The sequence below is a fragment of the Epinephelus lanceolatus genome, chromosome 24 (assembly GCF_041903045.1).
Source record: "Epinephelus lanceolatus isolate andai-2023 chromosome 24, ASM4190304v1, whole genome shotgun sequence".
NCBI classification, from domain to species: domain Eukaryota; kingdom Metazoa; phylum Chordata; class Actinopteri; order Perciformes; family Serranidae; genus Epinephelus; species Epinephelus lanceolatus.
In genome coordinates, this window is record NC_135757.1 from 5,601,194 (window position 1) to 5,622,892 (window position 21,699).

Sequence of the window (21,699 nt, forward strand, 5' to 3'; positions counted from 1 at the left end):
ACACAACGGCAAAACAGAAAACACAACAACAAAACAGAAAACACAACAGCAAATCAGAAAACACAACAACTAAACAGAAAACACAACGGCAAATCAGAAAACACAACAGCAAATCAGAAAGCACAACAACAAAACAGAAAACACAACAGCAAATCAGAAAGCACAACAACAAAACAGAAAACACAACGGCAAATCAGAAAACACAACAACTAAACAGAAAACACAACAACAAAACAGAAAACACAACGGCAAATCAGAAAACACAACAGCAAATCAGAAAGCATAACAACAAAACAGAAAACACAACGGCAAATCACAAAACACAACAGCAAATCAAAAAGCACAACAACAAAACAGAAAACACAACGGCAAATCAGAAAACACAACAACTAAACAGAAAACACAACGGCAAATCAGAAAACACAACAGCAAATCAGAAAGCACAACAACAAAACAGAAAGCACAACAACAAAACAGAAAACACAATAACAAAACAGAAAACACAACGGCAAAACAGAAAACACAACAACAAAACAGAAAACACAACAACAAAACAAACACAATGGCAAAACAGAAAACACAACAGCAAATCAGACAACACAACAACAAAACAGAAACAACAATGACATTAACCAAACCGGAAAAGGTAGGTACCCTTCAGTGTATGCAGACTCATGTTGATGTTGTGAATTGTCGACAGCATATCCAGTATCACGTCATATCCATGTCCTGCATCAAAATATTTTTTAATAGCAGCGCGTGTGTTGTCACTGGCGGCGCTCATATTTTGAAAACATGCAAACCATGTCCTTCCGGATCAAAGGACGGACCAGTCCAGTCAGCGACGATTCATGTCGTCCGAGGGTACCTACCTTTTCCGGTATGGTTAATGTCATTGTCGTTTCTGTTGTGTTGTTGTGTTTTCTGTTTTGCTGTTGTGTTTGGTAATTTGTTGTTGTGTTTTCTGTTTTGTTGTTGTGTTTTTTGATTTGTTGTTGTGTTTTCTGTTTTGTTGTCGTGTTTAGTAATTTCTCGTTGTGTTTTCTGTTTTGTTGTTGTGTTTTTTGATTTGTTGTTGTGTTTTCTGTTTTGTTGTTGTGTTTTCTGTTTTGTTGTTGTGTTTAGTAATTTGTTGTGTTTTCTGTTTTGTTGTTGTGTTTTTTGATTTGTTGTTGTGTTTTCTGTTTTGTTGTTGTGTTTAGTAATTTGTTGTTTTGTTTTCTGTTTTGTTGTTGTATTTTCTGTTTTGTTGTGTTTTTTGATTTGTTGTTGTGTTTTCTGTTTTGTTGTTGTGTTTAGTATTTTGTTGTTGTGTTTTCTGTTTTGTTGTTGTGTTTAGTAATTTGTTGTTGTGTTTAGTATTTTGTTGTTGTGTGTTCTGTTTTGTTGTTGTGTTTAGTAATTTGTTGTTGTGTTTACTGTTTTGTTGTTGTATTTTCTGTTTTGTTGTTGTGTTTTTTGATTTGTTGTTGTGTTTTCTGTTTTGTTGTTGTGTTTAGTAATTTGTCGTTTTGTTTTCTGTTTTGTGTTGTGTTTTTTGATTTGTTGTTGTGTTTTCTGTTTTGTTGTTGTGTTTAGTAATTTGTTGTTGTGTTTTCTGATTTGCCGTTGTGATTTGCACTTCAGGGCCACCGTACAAGCCTTTGTCATGTGCCTCTTAACTGTCAAGGTCCCCGTCTTTTTGCTGTCATACACCAGCATCGCACTGCACTTGGTACACTCGACGGAGCCGACACACGCGTTGTCACTGTCGATCACTCCCATGTGCGCGGCCAGTGTCGCCGTCTGTTTTTTGATTTTTATCGTGGTATCGAATGAGTATCAAGAATCGTGGAAATTCACTGGTATTGGTATCAACTACTGAAAATCTGGTGTCGTGGCAAGACTAGTCTCCTTGTTTCTCTCTGTGTTCAGACACCGCTGAGAAATATGTGGAATATGTACGCTATGTAACACAATCACAACCAGCAGGGATACTAGGCTATTTCTAGTGAATATACTGGATGGGCAGATTCTGAAATTTCATCATGCGTGGGGTAAAAATTCCGGAAACTGAAACTCCGGAAGAAAAGCAGACAGAGGGGCAGAAAAATCAAAAGGCTTGTCAAGCATAGGACGCATGTTTTGTCATTTATCATAATCACATCATTTATACAATATATCCTTATATAATTTCTAGCAGATTATCAATGTGTAGTCTCGCTAGATTCACTCGCAGGTTGCAGAGAAAGTAGGCCAGATGCTGAAACTATCGCTGCAGATGGTCAGCAGGTGTCGAAAACCGTTTCCCTGTCAACATGTTTCCCCCTTTCTAAATCTGAACCTGAACCGACAACACAAAGGTAGGGCTGTGCTATATCATATCGTTTACGTCCTGACTGTTTTACGGACAGCCTTGGATTTCTCAGACTCCTAGTGACTTACGGCTCAGAGAGAACTCAGTCAGCAGCTCCTCTGGCAGCAGCAGCGTCTCTCCCTCTCGTCTCTTGCCATATTTGTGTAGGGATATCACCCACCCCTACACAAGGGACACTATTTGACAGTGGAACAGACCTTGACGCAACACCGGTGCTTCAGGGCGCTTCGGATTCGGCCACGTTCCCAGAATGAACAGGTACAGGAGGGGTAGAGCGAGGGGAGACTGTCCACTAATTAATCAATCACAGATAACGTTGTTCTCTTTCCAGATGATGGATAAAAACTAAAAAATGGGTCGCAAAATATACTTTGGTGGCCATTAATAGGCCTATACTTGGGCAGCCCACTCAGGTAAAGTCTAAACGCTAAACACACAATGCAAACAGTACACTGCCACCATGTTTCTGGGAATGTCTCCACCTGAACGTACCAAAGAATATGACCAGACCTCATTCACCTCTGGTCTTTGTTCACAAAATCTAGAGGGAAATTTCCAGTCTCTCAGCCAACTGGAGTCACATTTTCCACTCCCAAAGCCAAAAAACACTGTAGTTTGAGAGGGGCTTAACACGAGCACTTGCCTCCAAGTTTCCTTATCAAAAATGGCTTTCTACAAATCATCCCACACTTTTTACTGACTTTCTTTTAAAATATTTGTCTGTCAAGCACTTTGATTCAACAAAAGAGGGATTACACCTTATTTGTGCATTGGGCATTACACTCTACTGAGCTGAGTTTTCCCACTAGCTCTCAGCCATAACGCTAAAACTATTACTTTCCTTCTTCATGCATCCTCAGTGCAAATCCCTCTGTGTATGTCCTGATGACAGATTTAACACCTCAAATCAATTAAGTAATTTGGCAGGCCGGGGGAATTTACTATCCTGCCAAAACAGTCCAGTGATGCCAAAAAAAAAAAATAAGGTGAGGAAACTCTTCTCCGAATCCTCAGCAGCACAGAAACTTCACTGAGGGGGAAAAGCTGCCATATAAGGGAGCTCCAAATTTAGCCTGGCATGTCAGTGGATATGTGTGTGTGTAGGTTTGTGAGTCACATGAATTGGGGCACACACACACACTGTATAGACCACTGAAAATCCCGGCCAGAGCTCAGGACACATAAAACCCCAATCCAGGATTCACAAAGTGGATTATGTCTTATTATTAGCGGACATAAACAGGCTCAACGACCCATTAAAATAGAACTTTTAAGTAGATGTAATTGAATTATTCTAAAATGCCACGACACATATCACTCTCTGAAATCTAAAAGGATTCAGTCTATGGTCATGCTGTCACCAAAGGACTTGAGTTACTCACTGCCCTGATATGGATGGTTGCATGAAAAATAGGGGTCAAACAGGGCTGATGTTTGGGGTCTCACTTCTTCTTATTTAACATATTTAGCAGCATATCTGGCAGCACGTCAAGTCTTTTCAGCCAGATTTAACTTTATTATGGCAGGTGATTTGATCCATGACGTAATAACCACAATCACACAAAATACTGGGCTATAGATGAGCAAACAGCAGGTGATTGCAAGCAACTGCCGCAACCACAATGTTAGTGAAAGCGCTGAGTATTTACACTCAGCTACCAAACCAAGCGCTGCACCTTTGCCATTTTTTCTGGTTGCACAAAGTTGTAAAATGTTCAACTTTTGGTGAGACGCTACATTAGTCCCTCACTGTTACTTTATACCTCGTCTTCCAATCACAGTGGAGGAGGGGTGTGACAAGTACCACATCGACCAACCGTAAAATAGCCGACCAAAACCAACCAAAGCATCTCAGCTAAAAAAATGCTGCGCCCCTTTTTGCATCTCATTGCCCTTCTGTGTTCTGCATTAACAATGAACAAGTGATTACTTTGTTTCAAGCCTGTGTAATCTTTAGCCCCTTTTACACTGCCAGATTTTCCGCGAATGTTGGGCTGTTTTGCCGGCAAGCTGCGAGCATTTAGACACACAGAGCCGGATTGGCGAGTTGATCCGAGGTGCTCAATTTTCCGCCTCGTAGGGTAGACATATTGGTGGAACCCTTTTAGTTTAAACAGACTGTTAATGACTTGTGGAAGGAGCTGTTGATGACGCCACACGTGCGACCCACTGGCGGTGGATAAACAGGAAACAGCTGATAGCAGGAATTAGTGAGCAGCTAGTAGCAAGAGGGAAACACAAACCTGACAGACACTGTAAAGATGAGCAACTGGGGAGACAAGGAATTGCGCACCCTCCTTGTCCTCGCAAACGAAGAGGCCATTAACCGTCAGATGACGGGGACGGTGAAGAACGGGCCGACTTATGAGAGAATCGCCGAAGGAATGACCAGTCGCGGCTTCCCTCCCACGTCACTGTTTACGTCACACGCTGAGCTACACGTTTTGTTACTTGCTCACGCCCCCCATTGCCCTGAAAAAGGCACATTCTGTATAAACAAAAGTAGGTAGGTGGCATTTTGCTGCACTCCCTGATTTTGTTTTTATACTGCCAATACTGAAAAAAGACTGATTGGGCTTTCCTGCAAATTTGCACAACTCCTGTTTAAAAAGGGCTTTTGTCATTTAACCTCTCTAACTCCGCCAGGACACCCACGTCCGCGCTCCCCCCTTCCTCTGTTAAATGGTATCTCCCAGGTGCACTACGTCATCAAACCATGTGATGTTTGGTATTGTCAGATTCAGGAAGCTCTCGACTTTTCAAAAATAACATAGTTTTTCTTTTATTTCTTATTTATTTCGCACCAGAGCAGCCTAAACACACAAAGTCTAAAATCGCAATGAGTGGTGACAAGTCATGTCATGCTGTTTTTCGATGGGAAAAGTTATAGGATTACTCGTGATCTTAATCCAAAAAACAAGCATGGACAAACTACTAAGAATCAGGGCATGATGATTTCTTACATGACCTTTCTATTGTTTCCTTTTCCACCTTCTCTTTACAACTTGTAGGAGATGAAACACCCCTTGATGTTGTCATGGTTTACACTTCAGGTCAAGAAAAAAATACGATTTCTTTAAAAACAATTCATACGGCTTTTACTGCCTTTATTTAGAGCAGGCTGCAGGTTGGACACGAACCAAGGACTCAGCCCTGAAAACCTGCTTTGTTTTCAGGTTTAGAATTAATTAATATTTTGTCGAAGTGCTCCTAATGGTTCAAAAAAAGGTGTAAGAGATGAGGTTGGGATTGTACAAACTTTCTGACCTTGATACTGGAGGTCGCTGTTCCCATCGTGTCTCCAACATCAAATCAATCCAAACTTTTAGTGCTCAGAAAAATGGAAATTTGAACATTTACAATTCCACGATGAAACTCATGTGATGTGAGTGAAAGCTCCAGAACAGCTATTGAATGGAAGATTGTTTTTAAGGTCAAGAATAAACGTTTAATTTGTTTTGGAGGGACGTGACGACTGACTTGTTTAGTTTGGAGAATTTGTTGGAAAGGCAGCACAACTCGATTCATCAGTCTAAAGATTTTCAAACAAGATTTATTCTGGCGGCGCAAATCATCAGCATGTTGTGAAATCAGATATTTACAATAACGATGAGGAGCACTGCCAAGATCCTGCATTAAAGGTCATGAAATATAAGCTGTATGAGGGTCATGTAGTTTGTGCTTCAGACAGGAGGAAGTCACAACCTGCTTCAAGTTCTTAAACCCATTTCTGTTCGCCTTACATCTTCCCTCAGTGTGTATATCTCATGTGTTCATGTATGAGGCTGTGTTTGAAGCTTCTGTCTTCGTCTCGAGGCCCGACTGGGTGAAAGAGAGACATACTGCGTGAGAGTGAGAGTCCAGTTGACCATACATGGTGAAATCTCATTTTACAGCTTCCTCTTTGCCAACAGGCCTTTCACGCATGCTGAAGACAAGGAATCACAGCGCACGTTTTTGTGTGAGAGTGTGTGTGTCAGGTCACATCTCATCTCAGACGGTACTTCTTCTAAATATGGTTCTTCCTTGACATGAAAAACACAATAAACATCCCGTAAGTTTATCTGCAGGTTCTCAGTGTAAACAAATACCAGAGCAGTCAATTTCACTGTTTTTTGTTCCAGTGAGAAGGGAAACTCATCACTTAAACAAACTGCTACACCGTGTCATGATTATTTTGATTATATATGAACTGCTTGGTCTATTAACGTCATAAAAAAGCAAAGAAAGTCCATCCAAGTTTCCAAGAGTCCCAGCTGATGTCCCAACAACAGCCCAAAGAAAAAAAATTCCATTCACAACTAGGGATGTCAACGGCTCACCGCAGAGAATATTTTTTGACCTGTTTACCTGCATATTGGTCTATAGGTTAATTTGCATACACACACACACCAGGAAAAGTGAAATTTCACTGCTCATTGCGCTGGGTCTAACAGTTTGCTTTCACTCGCCTCCGCAGCAGCTGCTCCTCTCATCCATCGGTCTGATCTGATCAGCTCTGATCGGATCGAATCGACTGATTAAACTCTTGAAGCTGCTGCTGAGGAAGTAAAAAACTCACAGAGTTTCCATTGCACTGTGTTCACGGACCCGCAAGAACCTCCAAAAAATCCCACGTCCAAAATCATTTTGAAAATGTAATAAAACTCCGCTAATGCATTTCAAAGATGTCAGAATGGTGAACCAGAACCGTGGTCAGTTAGCCTGCAACTCGCGAGACTCGAGAACAAGAATGTCAGTTGCCATGTAAACACAGCACTCCTGCAGGCTAACTGACCACGGTGAAAAATGATGCTATAAAAGTGGAGTAAATTACGTCTTTTCAAGTCAATTTTGCATGCCGCGGCTTCAGGGCACTTGGATTACGACGGATGAGCCGTTCTGACGTTCTAGCGGAGTTTTATCACATTTTCAAAATGATTTTGGATGTGGGTTCCATGCACTTCAAGTGTTTGGAAAAATCCAGCTAGCTGTTATCCTCCGATACCCCGAACGAGGTTTGTGGATTAAAAAACTACACTGGACTTCTTGTCGTCATGAGGGTCAGTAAGTACTGTCTGTATTTTCATTCTAAAGTGGCCATTTCCTTTAACCTTTACACTCTCGATAGTCATATACAGACACAATCAGAACTGCAGCCTCTGATTGGTCGACAAGTTGGTTAGATAAAGAATTGTGGACGGCCAACAACAGCAACTGTTTCATCACGATAAAATTGCTTAATAATCACAGAACAGAAGACATTCATTGTCAGATTTATCATTATGGATTTTTTAACAGTCACCAAAGATCCTCCACAGTTCAAGGATAGATTACAAAACTGAAACAAGGAAGTCTCTCTTGCATGCAGCCTTCAAGAGATATTTAACGTTAGTAACATTATAGCATGTGTAACATTATTGACCCCAAATTGAGCTTTCTAAAGTGTACAGGGTGTCAGATTTTTCTCATCAGCTCTGTTCAGCCCTTGGTAATGAGACAGACTCGCACATGCAGCTCCGCTGGAAAAGCTCTGCTTCAGTGATAACGCAATTTATTTTCACATAACATTACGTTAGACGTAACATTTAATTTTCACTTGCCTGAGCTGACAACTGCACGAGACATTACACTCGCCTGAACAGTTTCCTTGCCCTGGGTAAGTGTTTATGTCAAGTCCTGGCGCCTCTTGTATTTCACATCATTTTATGTTTTTAGAAACAAATACATTAATTGAACTCGATATCCCTACTCACAATCGTACACGCCAATCAGCCAAAACATTAAAACCACTGACAGATGAAGTGGATCATATTCATTATGTTGTTGCAATGCCATGTTCTGCTGGGAAACCTTGGGTCCTGACATTCATGTCAATGCCACCCGATGTGCTCCACCCACCCAAACACTGTTCCACCAAGTCAACCAGGTCTCACTCCGAAGTCGTGGAAATCCAGTGCTTGGGCAGTGACTTGCAGCCTCGGACACTAGCCGTGTTTCCATTACAGTTTTGAGCAAAATAAATGCGATATTTCTAAAGTTTCGACAAAGCACAATTGCAACTTGCAGGTGTTTCCATTAAAAGTTTTTTTGCGCGTGAGCCGTAATTCTCATAAAATCTCGTCCCGCGAGACTCCACTTTGTTTGCGGAAGTAAGATGGACATTCCAAATCTCTTGCGAGCTGGAACAATCATCTCGGTTGCGACTGCTGCTGTTGCAGTAGTCTACAACCGAAGACGAAGAGAGCGAGTGATATTGCAAAGGCAAAGTCCTAATGTGTGGCAACGACCACGGATAAAGGATTTCTGGGAGGGGATCGTGAACGAGGAATTCACCAATGTCAATGTCCGGTGACGTATATTCGCGAAAAAAGTGTTTCCATTACACTTTTGCAATGTACTTCTATATCGACACGTCTGAAAAACCACCTCATGAGAGTGTAAAAACTTTTTCTCCATATTTAAGAGTTTTTTCGAAATGCAGGTGTTTCCATTACAAGTTTTTTATTGCGATATTTAGGTTTTGCGCATTTCTAGGGTTAATGGAAAAGCACTTGCTGACAAAAAAGCCGCCCTTTAATGTTGGCATGATGTGCTGCATTGAGGGAAACGTGGCGGAACACGAACTAAAGTTAAGGCGACTAAAGTCTGAGTAGGGCAAGTGGGAGGGGAGGTAGATGGGTCCAACAAACACCGACTTTCACCCGGGAGAGCAGTGTTTGTGTCCCATAAGATTATAAAGCCATTTATTTTGAAAGAGACTGTGTGTAAACGGTAAATTTCCTGTGAAAACAGAAGTGTATTTTGAAAACAGATGATGCATGTAACAGGTTGAAGATGACACAGCGTCCCAGAACTTCAAAAAAGAAGGCACCCAGGGTACCTTCACGTCGTATCTAGGGCTGGGTATTGTTTGAAAAATTACGATATCAGTACCAATACCAGTACACTTAAACGTGCAATATGTAATTTTCTGCCACTAGGGGTCTCAAACCAAAACAATAACAGAAGACGGAGTTGGATGACATCACGAAGTAGCGTGGGATCATGGGAGTCATATAACAGATACAGATCTGACGTTCCTCACTCCGTGAAACCGAAACCGACTGTGGCTGGCCGGAGCGCTGGTACCCCGGCGGGCAGCAGTGCTTGCAATACACTGGTGGAAATGATTAATATTTCGATAACATCAGCCAGATGTTTGCTTACCTGTCTAGTAGAACACACGCAAGGTCGGTGTCGAGTTGTAGTCCTAGATTTTCACAAAGCTCTCTCCATCTCGGAAAGGCCACACCAATATTTATCCTTGATTTAGCTCTCTTCTTATCCCAAATTCTTCTGGGATCGCTTGGTTGACCCGTACGTTTCCGTTTTACCGGCTTGTTTACCGGGACAGCTTCGGTGTCAGAAGGTGCAGCAACCGTCAATGTATAACCATGATCCATGACGAGTTAGCTTAGCCTAGCAACAGTAACGTTCATTCTCTGACGTCTCATCCGGTCTGCTTATTCTTCTTCTCCTTCATTTAATGGCTATGGTAACCGGAGTTACATCGCCATTGACATGCGACCTAATGACACAGTCCGTAACTTTTATTAATATTTCATATTTATCTGGGTTTGAAAAATTGTTGGAAACATTTCTGATAATCAAAGTACACAACTAAACAAAATATATAATATTGGTTTAGTCGTTTTTAGACATTTTTATGTGGAAAAACTACATATTATACCTTTAAAGTGATACCGATACCAAATGAGTACTTCATTCGATACCTAGATGAGTAATGTTAGTAGCTAACCATTAGGCTACCTGAAGTAGTCGGTCGCAGTGCTTGCGTACTGGACGGTGTATGCTCTCGAGACGCAGCTTGAACACAGTGCAGCTATCCACCCTCAAGTCCTCTCCTTGTTTGATTAGATGCGTTTTCATCATGCTATGCTACATGTGTCATCTGCTTTTCCCAAAATAATTTTTCCACATTTTAAGCACTTCCCGGCATGTAGTTGAGCCATACTTTGGACTGTTCTGGACGCATCTCGACACAACACAACTCACAACGTGCTCCCTGACTTGAAAATCATCACAGAATTTTTCTATATCTGTGTACAAAAAGGATCGAATGAAGTACTCGTTTGAATGGAGCAATTTCGATACTACTTGGTATTGGATTATTTCGGTCGATACCTAAAAGGTATTGAGTACCGATACCCAGCCCTAGTCGTATCTGGACTTGGAAAGTCCATGACCAAATGTCGATATGTGACGGGGTCGGGTCAGAATGTGTTGACCAAGTACCCCTCTTATGGCAACGGCTCTGCCTGATGGCAGTGACCCCCCCAGCAGGACAATGTGCAATGCCACACTGCTCAGGAATGGCCTAATGATCGTGACAAAGAGCTTGAGGTATCAACCCAGCCTCCACATTCCCCAAACAGAGAAAAAGCACCAATCCTCACACTGTATTCAGCAGCAGTGAATGTTTGACAGCTTTTTATGAAAAATGACAATTATTAAAACAGCTGCAGATGAATTTTCTGCCACTCTATAAATCCATTAATCATCCTTTCAGATCTGATTTGGTTAACATGAAAATCTGACAATACTAGCAGAATTTCAATGATAACATCAAATAATGGATATGAAGAGTACGCATATCACTTGTGTTTGTTTCCTATCAATCTCTCAAGTAATCGCAGTTTAAAGTGAGACTGTTAAGGTCTATTCTTCTGATTTTCAGCTTCAGTAGAGGCTGATGCCTTTCTTAAATGTTTAAAAAGGTCTCATTACGAGAGTGCTTTTTGCAATGAAAGGTAATTTCTGTTCTAACTTTCCTTCATTTCTCCAATACGAGGATTTCATTGGTAGTATTTTTGGCCTTGTCAGTAAATCAAAGCAGGTGACATCATGTCTGCGATCTATGAGGTCGTCGAGTACAGACCCATCAAGTTATTCTGCTTCATCATGCCGACTCTCAGCTGCACAGAAATCAGTACTGATACAAAGACCTTGTCTGTTCATACCACCAAATCACTGAGCTCAGACTGACATGTAAATGTGATGTGACTGCACAGCAGAGTGCCTGTACTTTATCTTGGATTCCACTGCCGGTTAGGGGGAACCTCCAATGACCGTGACAATGTTAACATTGTTCTTGTCTGACTGGTTTACAGTGCATTACATTACAATGAGGCGAAACGATCTATCAAAACAACCAGCATTTGAGTCAACAACACCATGTGGGAAAAAGGTTTACAAATTTACGTACATGCAGTCAGTAGGATTTAATTTCAATCCAGTTTGTTTGTTAGTTGGCAGATTATTTCTAAAACAGGTTTTGATGCAGATCCAGATTTTTTTCAATGGATTTTCTAAGAGATCGCTGCTTGTTCTCACGATATTTCGGCCGCACTTTGGAAAGCAGAGCTAGATGGTAAACAAACATGGCAGCACACCGGTAAGGTAAGACAAGACGTTTACATGTCGTTTTCTATATGTTCTCTGACATTTATCCTAACGATATGAGGCGGCCTTTGTGGAAAAAAAGCTTGTTTAGTGGACTAACTTTGCACTTGAAGGTTGCCCGTTCACTTACGTTTTAACAGGTCTGACGCTACTATGCGCCCCGGCTGTATCTAGGCTAACGGCTAACATGCTAACTATTACTTCTATGTCACTTGAAACAAATTTAGGACTATAGGAGACAGATTGAAATAAACCGAAATTTCCCTTTAAGATGAATATTTATGAATTAGGGACTGTTGGTTGGACAAAACAAGTCCAGTGCTGCTCTTTTCCAATTAAAGTAGCTCGCACTGGCTCCAAAACTCGTCAGGAAGTGACCAGATGATGTCATAAGCTCGATGCATATTGATGACTACTTTCTCGCGCTTTTAAATCCAGAGAGCGAGAGCGTCAGTTTGACCACTGAAACTCACTGCGGCTGAACCCCCACAGCGAGCAGCGTCTCCTCTCCTCCGATCTGTCCCACACCTACTGAGCTGTGGACTGTGATTACTCTGAGCAGCACGCATGGAATTCAATAGTCATATTATATTTCTCTCCTGTTGGTCTAAATATGTCGTTAAATTTGTCGCTAGTTTTACAAATAAATTTGCAAAGAAGGTCTGAAAAGTTGCGAAATAAATGACAATTTTAAAAATCTACAAACCCCAAAGTGCGTTGGTTGCAGCCTTTTTAATGTGAAATTCTGAGGGTGTTTATGTGCTCACTGATCATTTAATATCTACTCACAGTCTACTGATGGGATGAAGGAGAAGAGGAAGTGAGCTGATCCAGGTTCAGTGAGGATGATCTTCCAGACAGGGCAGCAGAAGATCTGAAAAGACATGCAGGTTTTACATTTGGAAATAGAGCTGCAACAATTAATCAATTATCTATCAAGTATTAAATGATAATCAATTGACCAGTTTGAGTAATTTTTCAAGAAAGAAAAAGAGTCTTTAATTCAAGTGCCTCCTCTCCTCTGTGACAGTACACTGAATGTCTTTGGGATGAGTGCAAAACAAGACATTTGAAGCGACATCTTGGGCTTTGGGAAACACTGCTGACATTTTGTAGACCAAAAGAAGTTAACACTGTCTTCAGATCATGGCAGGCTTGTTTTTGTGCGTTTGTCCACGCTAATTTATCTGCGTGTGGCTAAAATGGGACACGAGGGACTCACCATTTGTTATAATTCGGCTGTTATTGCTCATTTTCTACCCACAGTAACAAAAACTAAAAATAAAACCGAGAGTTCTGTCAGAAACACATTTGCCCCCATGTCGCTCGATTGAGCCAATAACAGAGGTGTTCCCTGTCGCTGTGTGTGTGTGTGTGTGTGTGTGTGTGTGTGTGTGTGTGTGTGTGTGTCTGTGTGTGTGTGTGTGTGTGTGTGTGGACCCTGTGGGCTCGGCATTAGAATAAAGCATGAATAATTTCTTTAGAGGGACGGAGCAGCTGTAGCCCTTTCACATGAAAATGAGCATCGCCCACACCCTCAAACACACACACACACACACACACACACACACACACACACACACAGAGCTAAACAGAGTTTCACCCCCCTCACTGTTGCAGCCGTGTCACAAACTATCTACTTCCTGGACTCTGAATACACTGCAGAGCTGGGCAAGAAATCAATGATATCAATATTATATCAAATCAGTTATTGTAATACCACTGTATAAATTAATTATCTTTATCAGGTCTCAAGTGCAGAAGGAGAGGACAAACCTCACTCTGTGTGTGTGCGTGTGTGTGTGTGTGAAACTGCATCTTGCTCAAGTTAGCATCACTTCCTTCTGCTGTTTCAGTAAGTGTCTTACATGAGCCGGTCTGGCTGACAACAGTAACCTTCAGCCCACTTTCAGTCTGCTGAACAAACACCTGGCTGCACTTTATAAATGGCTGCTTCACTGACACAGTCATGGCAAAGATCACCTTTGAATATCTTTAAGTACTGTTTACTTAGAGCTACATAGATTATATGTATGTCTCTGCACAATCAGTACAGACATTAGCATAAACAAAGAAGGAAGGAAGATCAAGATTAAGATCTGGTATGAGTCAGAAACACACAGCTATACTAACTCCAACCCTTACCTTGGCTTCAACCCAAACATTAGTGAAACCAAATCCATTGATGTATTACTGAACAGGCCTACCAGGCACAGGCCAAAGGGACCAAAGTGTTAGGGGCCGCTCTGCAAAAAATTTGAGGGACTCAAACTGACCACAAAAGGATGCAAAACAGCTGCAAAGAGACACAGAGAGACTCGCAACGACTACAAAAAGGGGCAAAATAACCACAAAGACAAAGACAGATGCAAAACAACAAAAGTCTGTGTCTTTCTCCTACGTACAGTAGGAATTTAGGAGAGGTGGTGGGCCCTTCTGCACTCATTGTCTCACAATCCACCCACGCTAAAACCAAGTCTCGAGGCCCAAACACACCAATCTGACATCAAGGATTTACCAGTGATGAAGAAGGATGATTATTGCTAGTCTCACGTCGCCTAGCACGTATATTCCACACCTGTGCAAGAGGAAATAACTCTCCACACCAGCGTCATTCAAAAAGGGAGAACAGAAGACCTTCATGATGGATTTATCAGTTCGCACAACCCAAACGTTGACTTGGGCCCAATCCCAATACCCCCCCTTGCCCCCTACCCCTTAGCCATCGAAATGAAGCAACGACGGGTAGGGGTTGAAATCTTTCCCTAGGAATTGTCACACCACTCACTACGTCACTGCATCGGTTACGTTCACGCATACATAACTATTTTAAACAGGAAGCTGTGAGCCATCTACATTTCCAACTGGCATCTACACTGGAGTCTCCAGTTGAGTTCATCCTACCGATTGCGTTTGCTGTATTCATCATGCTTCGTTTGATGAACGACAGACGACATCTGCTAGCTAGCTAACCAGCTAACATTGCGATGCAGCATAGTTATACTAGCTGGTGTGTTATCATAATGTGAAAAATCCAACAATTTTGCAGAACAGGACAGATGACAGACGCCAGATAGCGAGCTAGCTATCGAGCAACCTGACGACAGTAACGTTAGCTACGTATGAACTTTTTTCCCCGTCTCTTGCTCGGTGGTAGCCATGGCGACAACTACCCCTCTCTAGTCTGAGTGGGTGGAAGTTCGCTGCATAGATCAGTCTCTCATTGGGCGGAAGGAGCCACCCGCTGAAGTCCCACCCTACCACCTCCGGTTGCAGTTTTCAACACGTCCTTTACTAACTTTTGCGGTGTTTGATCTTGCAGGGATGTAGCCATTTTTCTGCCATGGTTCGCGTCCTGTAGGCGATATTTTTGTGGGCGTTACACCAAAACCTGTTTCCCCCCGGCAATATTTTTGCAAGCGCACCGTTGCTGTGGCACCGCCCAGAACGATTGTGATTGGTTGAAAGAAATAAAAAAAGCTGGGGCGTTTTTTTCTCCAATCTTAAAGTGAGAGTCGGCACAGCCAGACCTTTCTTTTCTTGAGAAAGGTCTGGTGAGCGAGACTAACCCCTCGCTGGCAAGTCAGCATCTGAAATCCCTCGCTCTGAAGGGCTAGTTTCATACCCACTACCCCTCGTTATGCCCCTTCCTAAAAAGGAATTGGGACACCCCTACCCCTTACGGGAACTGCAAATGTAGGGGTAGGGCTAAGGGGTAGGGCTAAGGGGTAGGGCTAAGGGGGGGTACTGGGACTGGCCCTTGGGGTTCAAGAGCCCTTGGGGCGAGGGTCAGAGGTTGGCAACCTGTGGCTTCAGAGCTGCAGGCATCTCTTTAGCCCCTCTCCAATGGCTCCCTGTGGCTCTGACCAAAAAATGAGGCTCTAATATATTTTGCGGCTCCAGACAGATTAAATTAATTTTTTTGGACCAAAAATGGCTTGTCTGGTAGTAAAGGTCGCTGATCCCTGGCCTACGTCTTCGCAGTGTATTCAAGTTCAACATTTTGGCTGAGAAACAGGCGACGTTAGGGCAACACAATGGTCAGCTCATGTCTCCACTAGTTCTTCGATGTCAAATGCAAAGCGTCCTCAATCTCAAAGTCTAAAACACTAGTCCTCACAAAGACAGATGCACAAGCAGCCACCTTATGAAGGACCAAAATTACTTTCATTCAATGCTAAGTAACAACACATGTAATTATCCATCTTACGTACAGATAATGTTGGGAAAAAGGTCAAACTGCCAAGAAAAAAAGTCAAATGATTTCAACCAACTAGTGGTTTTGCAACACTGCACCTTTAAATGCCAGTGAAAGGCAACTTAACACAATTTGACACAGAACTCTTACTCACTGCTGTTTAGCACGCAGTAGGGGGGGATTTCCTACCACTGACCGTACCTGGAAACAAAACTGAATGTTGAATCAAACATGACGCAGGAGTATAAAAAAATAACAACAGTCTGAAGCTGTCAAAGAGACGGGATGAAAGCAGAAGTGAGCTGGCAGGGTCAAGCTACGAGTCTCTCTTTGACGAGCTCCAAGGAAAAACTGCAAGCGCCAGTTCCCACAATATGAGGGAAGTAATCAATGAGGACTTGCTGACATTAAACAGAGGGGTTTTGTAGATTTCTGGAAGCGCTCGTCCTGTGTTTTCATACTATGGAGATAGGTAGGGGGCTGCTTAATCGCAAAGGTCTTTACTATTTCCTCTACTGATGCAATGAGTAGAAACTTGTAAATCAATCTGACAAACAGTTAATTCTTTGGATTATAGATGATCCCTGACACATAACTCATTATCTAGTTTTATTCTGCTCTCAGATTAGGTCTGCAGTGATTCATTAATATATGTCCTTCCATACAAATAAGGCTCAGTGTCTCAGTGAATATATAATTTCAACATTCAGCCATTTAGACCATCGCTGCATCCCAAATCGCGTACTATGCACTACATACCCGATACGTGTTCTATCATTGAACATTGATCTTTGTAGGGTGATTTAAGAGTGATTGAGACATATGGTCAATTGGGATAAGTTTCTTTTCTCACCTGATGAGAGGAAAGAAACTTTTTTTATTGAGCCATAGCTGTGAAACCACATTATCGAAATTGCATGCCTTCATAGTTGTGGCATCACGTAGGCGGGTGGGGCAAGATTCAAACAGGAAGTTAAACCTGCAATGCATGAGACTTCCCAACCTCTTCATGTGTGCAGAACCCTAATTAACCACGAAAATATTCATGGACTTGCTGGATTTTGCTAGGTGCTTTTTGCAGGGCATTTTTAGCCCTTTTTAAAACAGGAGTTGTGCAAATGTGCAGGAAAGTCCAATCAGTCTTTTTTCAGCATTGGCAGTATAAAAACAAAATCGGGGAGTGCAGCAAAATGCCGCCTGCCTACTTTTGTTTATACAGAATGCGCCTTTTTCGGGGCAATGGGGGGCGTGAGCAAGTAACAAAACATGTAGCTCAGCATGTGACGTAAACAGTGATGTGGGAGGGAAGCTGCAGCTGGTCAGTCCTTCTGCGATTCTCTCGTTAGTCGGCCCGTTCTTCACCGTCCCCGTCATCTGACGGTTAATGGCCTCTTCGTTTGCGAGGGCAAGGAGGGCGCGCAATTCCTTGTCTCCCCAGTTGCTCATCTTTACAGTGTCTGTCAGGTTTGTGTTTCCCTCTTGCTACTAGCTGCTCGCTAATTCCTGCTATCAGCTGTTTCCTGTTAATCCACCGCCAGTGGCTCGCACGTGCAGCGTCATCAACAGCTCCTCCCACAAGTCATCAACAGCTCCTCCCACAAGTCTTCAACAGCCCCTCCCGTTGCAGAAGGCCGCCTTGGTCTGTTTAAACTAAAAGGGTTCCGCCAATATGTCTACCCTACGAGGCGGAAAATTGGGCACTTCGGATCAACTCGCCAATCCGGCTCTGTGTCTAAACGCTCGCAGCTTGCCGGCAAAACGGCCCAATATTCGCAGAAAATCTGGCAGGGATGGGGAGGGCTGCTGCGCGGTGAGGGAGAGCCGAGGCTCCCAGAGAGGGAGAAATAGAACCAAGTAGGATAAAATACTCGCATGCTCATCTGGTAGGAGGGGCTCAGGGCGGAGACGAACGAAACCTAACTCAGATAAGACTCAAAAATCAACCGTTTTCAGGCTTTCTGCCTACTGCAGCTTTAAATTATATCAGAGTATGAAAAAAATTGTGCATTAAATATGCTTACGTTAGCCTAAATGATAAGATGTGTTGTCCCAACCACCCAAATGGGTAAGTTTACATAAAAGGGTCCGTCACGCCTCCTTGGAATACGATATAACTGTCTTTCCTCCTCAAATGGATAGGTAACATCTTCAGTATTACAGAAATGTATCATTTGTTGGCTATTTTCTTTTTTTAAAATTCATGGCAAGAAAGTTTACAGAAGGAGGAAATTCGAAAACCATCCCAATCACCCTCAATTCACTGCATCTTTACGAACACACTGAGCTGTAATTTACCTCGTCACTTCCTGAGAGCCTGGATTTTTTATTCACTTCTGTAGCGGCTGTAGGAAAATGCAAACTACATGCAAACTTGTTGTACATGTCGCAGGTCGCCAGGCAGCTAAATGCTAACATCAGCTAACCTCTATAAACAGATATCTGCATAAACAAAAAAGCTAATATAAAGCTACCTCATTGTCAGATGATGTCACTGGGCTCCACGATTGCATATCGGCCAATGTGTTCCTCGTCTCCACGCGTCTGTGTACCTGCTGTTAACCCACGATTGGTCGACATCTGTTGATAGAGATCAACCCTTCTGGCGGTGCTATTTTCACTTCATAATAGATGATTTTATGGCTACATGAGCCGCCAGATTTTGTTTGTTCTTGTGCAAAAACACCAACGAACAGATCCGCGCGAGCATGACCTCATCTGATATAAGGATGTGGGCATCAGCTAATGAATCATCAGGATGAGCAGACAAAAAAGCAGAAGAACAAAATGTGATTCTGACCAGTGAGTCACCTCGATGAAGTCACACAGCCTCATTAGAAAAGACAGTAAAAGCAGGTTTCTCTCTGATTACTCAGAAATAACTGTTTTACTGTAGAAATCTGTTGTTTTGCTTTCACCGCAAGAGCAAACGGTGTAATGCTGTAGAAAAAGAGAATGACAAAATTTCACTTCTCAGTTTGTAATGCTACTTGTAACACGTCACAAAAGACACTATAGTATCAGAGTGTCCGTCTCATTCTGGACTGTAAATGTATTTACAACAATGAAGCTTTTAAGGGCGGATCCATGTCTCTGGTGTGCATGAGAGGCTAATGATCGAGTCTCCAGCCATCTGTGCCACAGCCATGCTGCCTGCCAGGACGGACATTTGTCTGCCTGTTTAACATCACAGTGCCGCAGAAAATAACACAACAAAATGTGTCACACAAACGTGCACATGCTCATGCAGCTATAAAAGATGTTTCTGATCTGATTATCTCGCCACACTTACCGCTCTTTCCCAAACATTTATTAGGTAAAGAAACATCATAGGGTTATATATTTTATAATATCTGTTATCCAACCTGTCCACCCACATGTAGCTTGGCAAACTGACCAGTTGCTGTGACACAGCTTTTTTGTCCACTCGCAATCCGGCTGTCTTCGGTTTGCATTTGCATTTCACACTGTAAACACTTATCGGATCCGTTTTGTGCAGGATGTGGGTCAGTTCAAACTAAAGCGGAGGAGGTCAAAGGTCGGAGGTCAACAGGTTTTCTGCAGAGGTGGACCACTGTGCTGAAAAAAGCTACCTCAGCAAACATCATTAAAAAAACAACAATTTCTATGGCGATTAAAAAAGGATGAAGCAGCCATTTCATACAATAAGTACCATTTAGTTCACAATATACCGCTGAAATATTCCCAACAGGTAGTCACACTGCTTAAAATCTGAATTATCATTAAGTCGGTTTGATTACAATGCTTTGAAAATCACACAGTAAATTAGGGCTGCAACAATTAGTCAATTAATCGGTGACTATTTTCGTAGTCGACTAATCGGTTTGAGTCATTTCTCATAGAAAAATACTATAAAAGTGCCCCAAAATTCTCTTATTGCAGCTTCTTACGTTCAAATATTGGCAGCTTTACACACTTTCCCATGACGGTGAACTAAAACCCTTTGGCGTGAGTATGAAACAAGACATTAGATGACATCATTTTGGGGTTTGGGAGAGACAGACCGACATTTTTCAACATTTTAACACATTTTTCGATAAAATGATTAGTCGACTAATCGAAGAAATAATCGACAGATTAGTCGACAATGAAAATAATGGTTAGTTGCAGACCTAGAGTAAAGACTGCCCAGCATCAACCAAAGTTAGAAATTTGTGAATTTCTGGTTGTTTTAACTTTTGAAATGTTTCCATAATATTATGACTCCTTTCCATGACTTTATTACAGTTATTTAAAATGGGTACATGGCATGTGACGCCCCTCCCACTGTCTTGGAGGATGCTCTGGCCAACCTCATCAGGCAGCTGGCTGACATGGGAGGGTCGTTGCCTTGATGAAGCTCACCTGGCTACACAAGCTGCCTCATGTTTTCACTTGCTCTCTCCCTTCCCACAGGTGACATCCACCCTTTATCGATGCTTTTTGGTTTTGCACCTTCAACATCTCCACAGCACACCTGACACGCATCCATACATAGGCCTCTAGTTTCCCGGCGCAGCACAGGTGGCGCAGGGTGGCGAACCCCGCGCAGAGCTAGTTTCGAGCAGCGCAACCCGAGGCACGCTCAGTTTGGCAGACCGAGGTGCGCTGAGATGGGTGTGGTGGCGACAGATCCAGCTTGGCGCAGTGACAGTTTCGTGCCAAAAGGCTTCGCTGAAGGTGCGCTAAAAGCTCGCCATCTGAAACCACATCTACTGTCAGCGCAGGCGGAGCGCAGCCGGTATAAGTCGAAGTTTGGCTGACCGGCGGACAGTGCGCACACGTCACCAAAACCTCACAGGCAGGTTTCCAGAATATCAGGCACATTAACGATGCAATAAATAGCCACAAAAACACTATTCAATGCAACTATCTGCAATCAGCACATAAATGTATCTCTATATCGACTGTCCCGTCACATCTGATGTCAGATCAAAGGGGATTGGCACTGTTTGGCACGTTTGGCACGCGTAATGGAAACCCAACCTGATTTGATTAACACAGCTGCAAACTAATGAGTTCACATCCCTCTCAGCCAACCACAAACAGCCACAGCATCAGATAGGGAGTATATATTCAGCATCTGTCATCTTAGAAAAGTCAAAAGAAAAGAAACAGAGTGAGACTGCGAGAGAGAAAGAGAGAGCGCACGCACGAGAGAAACGCAACATTGATTTACAATTGTGGTGACCTCCTCCCAGGCTACCTTTGCATCATCAGCCCGTGGAGGTCTGCTCGTTGTTCTGTATATTCGGACACTGCGAGCTTGGACCTCCTGGACCAAAACATCAGTTTCCTCCTGGGAGAAGTTTGGCCGTCTGACGCTGCTGCTCTCTTCTGCCATGGCAAATTGAGTAAACTCTCATTACGCCTTCGCGCGGCGCGTTAAGGGCGAGGAGAGGGGCTCATTTGATTGGTGTGATGTGTGTAAAACCCACTCCACGCCTTCTCTCCTCCCTCTTTCCGACTTGCGCAGGTAGGAGGGATGGAGGTGGGAAAGAGGAGTAGCTGCGTCAAACTTGCAAAATCCGCCTGGCCACACCCAGTTGGCGAAGCGCAGGTGCGCTGCGCCCCCGCCTAGAGGCCATAGAGTTCATTACTGACTTTGCTGACCTACACACTCCATTTTTTATTTAAGTTAATCTTAGTTTAATAAATTCTTACATTACATTTCGAAAAGAAAACTGCTAACTTGCTGCATATG

The 21,699-nt window shown here is 42.7% G+C and overlaps 1 protein-coding gene across 21 annotated transcripts in view; it reads right to left on the reverse strand.

Moving 5' to 3' along the window:
* Positions 1–21,699, reverse strand: part of LOC117249907 (inositol polyphosphate-4-phosphatase type I A-like) — a 96,748-nt gene that overhangs the window by 65,894 nt on the left and 9,155 nt on the right. For all 21 annotated transcript variants that reach the window (XM_033615749.2, XM_033615747.2, XM_033615748.2 and 18 more), the window contains exon 2: positions 12,590–12,674. The gene's annotated coding sequence lies outside the window, so the exon portion shown is untranslated. The remainder of the gene's footprint in view (positions 1–12,589; positions 12,675–21,699) is intronic.